The sequence below is a fragment of the Marmota flaviventris genome, chromosome 7 (assembly GCF_047511675.1).
Source record: "Marmota flaviventris isolate mMarFla1 chromosome 7, mMarFla1.hap1, whole genome shotgun sequence".
Taxonomy (NCBI): Eukaryota; Metazoa; Chordata; class Mammalia; order Rodentia; family Sciuridae; genus Marmota; species Marmota flaviventris.
In genome coordinates, this window is record NC_092504.1 from 62,709,036 (window position 1) to 62,713,740 (window position 4,705).

At 37.5% G+C, this 4,705-nt stretch overlaps 1 long non-coding RNA gene across 2 annotated transcripts; it reads right to left on the bottom strand.

Annotated features, from left to right (window-relative positions):
- Window positions 1–395: 395 nt before the first annotated feature.
- Window positions 396–4,262, bottom strand: LOC139706510 (uncharacterized). 2 transcript variants are annotated; one of them, XR_011708130.1, is made up of 3 exons: window positions 3,115–4,262; window positions 2,014–2,062; window positions 396–770 (listed from the first exon to the last, which is right to left on the bottom strand). It is a non-coding gene; the product is annotated as an uncharacterized lncRNA (long non-coding RNA). The 2 variants fall into 2 exon arrangements; XR_011708131.1 differs by lacking the exon at window positions 396–770 and adding an exon at window positions 1,255–1,323.
- Between the last annotated feature and the right edge of the window lie 443 nt (window positions 4,263–4,705).

Consider the following 4,705-nt stretch of genomic DNA (forward strand, 5'->3'; position numbering starts at 1 on the left):
TCTTCAAAAATATCTTCTATTTTAATGCCAACTGTTGACAGTTTTTTTTTTCTTTCTTTTCACTTTACTTTCACTTTACTTCCACTTTCTTCTTTTTACTTAAAATTGTTCATCTTACAAGAAATTCTAGTGAGCTCTGTCTTATCTTTCACAGCTTATCTCTTCTTTGTTTCTACCCTCAACAACTGCTTTGAGTCACTCTCCCTTATATGGCACAACCACCCCTCAGAGTAACTCCCTCAGGTGACTTCTGCATCCCTGGTCAGAGCTCTCAGCCATGCATCACCTCCTGGGCATTCTCCTAGTCCCTGGTTTTAATTTTCTCTCTTCTCTAGTCCATCCTAGAACTAGTTCTGCTTTCATTTCTTCACGTGGTCTTAAAAACTGGTAGAAAATAGGATAGATAATATTTATTAAGCATTTACAAACCACTAGAATATCACGACAATCCAACATCCTACACAAAAATCTTGTATTTTATAGGTAAGGAAACTGAGGTAGAACAGGTTAAGCCAATTTCCAAAGTCCAAACTGTTAGTGACTGACAGAGCAAGGAAGAGACATAGCAAGTCTTAATCCTAGGGTGCACACTCAGAACTCTTATGAATTTGGTGAATTTACAAACAATGGTCTGTTCCATTCATCTTCCAGTTATATTTAGGGTTTTTTGGTTTTGATCATCCTTTTATTTCCATCTTCATCGCCATGATTTTGAATCTTTTAGGTCTCCTGTCTCACTTTTGTAGGGCATTAAAGTGTGAATATAATGACTGAAAAGAAAAAGGAAATTAAGAATTTAAGATGTCCCTGTGAGAAAGAACATCACAAAGTGGAAAAGCAAATAACAAATCAGAAGAATTGAATATCTGACAAATATTCAATATCCTTACTATATAAAATTCTTCCACAGATGCATAAGAAAGAAAACAAGGAAACTATCAGTTAAAAAAAAGAAAGAAAGAAAGAAAAAGTTAACAGCTAACCGCAATAGCTCACATTTGTAATACCAGTGGCTCAGAGGCTAAAGCAGGAAGATCTGGTGTTCAAAACCAGCCTCAGCAACTGAGTGAGGCCCTAGGTAACTCAGCAAGACCCTGCTTCAAAATAAAGATGAAAAACGGGCTGGGAATGTGGCTTAGTAGCTAAGTGCCCCTGGATTCAATCCCTGGGATTAAAAAAAAAATGAAAAGAAAAAGTAACATAAGAGTAACAAAAATGGGGCTGGGGATGTGGCTCAAGCGGTAGCGCGCTCACCTGGCACGCGCGGGCCGCTGGGTTCGATCCTCAGCTCCACATAAAAATAAAATAAAGATGTTGTGTCCACTGAAAACCAAAAAATAAATATTAAAAAACTCACTCTCTCTCTCTCTCTTTTTAAAAAATAGAGTAACAAAAATAATCCACGTTAGTGAAAATAACTGACAACTCATAAAAAGTTTTGCTTCACTGGTAGTCAAATGAACAAAAATGCAAATTTTTAAACTTTCTTTATACTTCCCATATTTGTCCTTGTGTTTCTTTCTTTTACAAGGAATATTATTAGTTTCATCCTCTTTAAAAAATGTATTTCTTTAATTGGCAAACAAAATAGTGTATATCACACATTCTCTGAGGTAGTATTAGGGTCTGAAAGTCTCTGGAGTCTAATGGTAGGTATTGAAAGTTTAGGGCCAAACAATTGCATTTCTAAGAAACAATTGATCATTCACTCAAAATTTTTTAAATTCCCAATTTTCTGACAATATTTCAGTGTAAATTAATCCTGTCTGGAACTTATCATCAGGACCTGACAAATCTTGCTTCCCTTTTTCCCCTTTTTGTTCAGAGGATATAGTAGATCCCTGCAAATTAAGACTTTCATGACTTATCCATAGTATTTCCTTTTCCACCTGGACTTGAGCCAGGCCAATCTCATTTTGGGGGTCCAGATGCCACAGCCCCTGAGATGATCTATTAAAAATTGGCTTTATCTGTCAATGCAATATAATGCCTGATAGAAATCTCAACTCTTACCTCAAATCCCAGACCAACTTCTCTTTCATTCTTCCTGCGGCCACTTCACCTTCAACCAAAAATTTACCTGTCAGTACTAGTGATTGAATCAGTGCAAGCATTCTACCTCCCTCCAAGCTATATTCCCAGATCTTCATGTAAGAGTCTTAATAATATATAATATTGTCAATATTATATAATCAATATTTATTATGATATTATAACAGAAGTACATACCATGTTATATTAATATATAATGATATTTGGTATTATTTATATGATTAATAAATAAATATGATTTATTATAGAGTATAGTATATAAAATAATAATATTATCTGTAATTTATTGGGTATTTATTTCATGCTGGGAAATAACATATATCCTCTCATTTTAATTCTCTTCACCATGCTTTTAGTTCCATACAATCACTATTCCACAGATTAAAAAAAAAAAAAAACAGGAATCATATAAACAGAGCAGAGTCAAGTTTCTTCCAACCTGTGAGGAGGAATCCCTGACTTTGTTCTCCATGAGGTCTAGATTCTTGCCACCATCAAGTGACCTGCTCTGTCCACCTTTTCCTTGGATTTCTCCTGATAGAGCCTTAGAGCCCAAACAAATCCTTAAGAGTTTCCTCTTCACAGACATCTGTATGATCAGATATGCGCACTGGTCTTTCCTGAATCTTTGCTCTAAGCACTTGTCAAACTAGTGAAACCCAATAAAAAAGCTCCTCTACCTGTCACAGCCTCAGACCTGTTTCAATTTAAGTAGGAAGATCCTTGTGTTTCTCTTGATCTAAAGATTTGACAATAATCAGGCATGTATATAGTCTCAAGTGCTAGGTAGGCTGAGACAGGAGGATCACTTGAGCCCAGAGGTTAGAGACCAGCCTGGGCAATATGACAAGACATCATCTCAAATAAACAAACAAAAAAAAAAACAACAAAAAAAACCACTTGACACTACCAGGATGTATTTGTGTTTTCGAAGAAGAATGTATCAAGCTGGAACAAGAAATATATAAGAAGGAAGATTTAAACTAGAATATCTAATTATGTTTTCCTTTATTTTAATGGAATAAAAAATATAGAAATATTTCCGGGTATGGTGGTGCATACCTATAATCCCAGCAGTTTGGGAGGCTGAAGACAGGTGAATCTCGAGTTCAAAGCCAGCCTCAGCAACAGTGAGATGCTAAGTAACTCAGTGAGACCCTGCCTCTAAATAAAATTTAAAAATAGAGCTGGTTATGTGGATCTCTGGTTGAGTGCCCTTGAGTTCAATCCCTGGTACAAAACAAAACACACACACACACACACTGTATTTAGGAAGAGAATCTCTGCTTAAACCATAAATTTGAGAAATAGTTTATGAAAGACATTTTATTATTCACCTCCCTAGACCCCTTCATAAACATGAATGATGACAAAAACTTAGGGGAAAATAAAAGGTGAGTTATGCAATTCCTATTAAATAATCACTTTCTTGAATAAGAGAAAAAAAAGAATGTTTCAATCTAAGCAAATCTCTAAAGCAAGTAAGTTCTGTAATCGAAAGCAGCTCACTACAGCAGGTAGGAGGTACTATTACACAGAAGAGGAAGCTGAGTCTCAGAAAGTGTTTGGCTTTGTCAAAAGTGAGCCCCACACACACTGTGAAAGTGAAGCTTCACTGATTCCAAACCCTGTCCTCATTCTGCTCCACCCACTGTCTTTTTTCTTCAGCCACTTGGCTGGCAGTAAAGCTCCCCTCCCCTAGGTCTGTCTCCTGCTTGTAAGACAAGTCACTTTCTCAGAGTAGAGAGGGGGCTGGAACAGGACCAGTCTCCACCTCTCTTCTGCTTTCTTCCCTCAGGCCTCCCAGTGAGCTTCTCTGTAAGCAAAAGTGTGGATAAGACCATTCATGCCATTACACCATTTTATATTTCCTTATATCATGAAATAAAAGCTCAGCTCTTGGTTACCAATCTCTCCCAATTTTCCACCGAGGAGATACTCCCACCATATTTTCAATTTCCAAAAGCTGCTCTCCATTAGAGCTTTGCCATTCTTGCTTTTGTTCAATAAGTATCATGGCACTAAAACTGTTGGGTCCTGGGGAGAGAAAGAAGAGCCCCCCCATCCAAAGGACTAGACATTTACCTTTATGAAATGATTTGCTTCCAATTCATCAATTTATCCTTGACTTCCAAACTTACTACCTCTATAACTGAAGTGCAAAGCAAGCCTGCATTCTTGTGATTCTTTCAGACAGGTGATTGCTTATAACAAAATCATTTGATGTAGGTGAACTGGCTTCACTGACTACAGCAGCATCAGAACAGCTTGCATTGCTCAAGGACTTGGAGCCAAATTGCTACTGCACTATTACCATCTTTTCCTCCCAGTCACCATCTAACAGAACCTTGTACCACTTCTACATTTCATGCTTCCCTCCCTTGCACAGAGGAGCCCAGTAGATGCCTGTATGTGACACACTGCTTCACTGTCCAGATAGTAGATGGGGAGTGCCACAGACTTGTGCCCACTCACTGTTTCAGCCTCTGTTTTGATATTTGTTTTATTTTGTTTTGTTTTTCCAATGACAATCGAGGGTCCAGAGACACAGACCCAAAGTGCAGAGGTCATATCTTAATTCATCTCTGCAACCTAGAACAGTCTCCAGCACAGGGTAGGAGCTCAACAAATATTTGTGGACAGAATGCAGGAG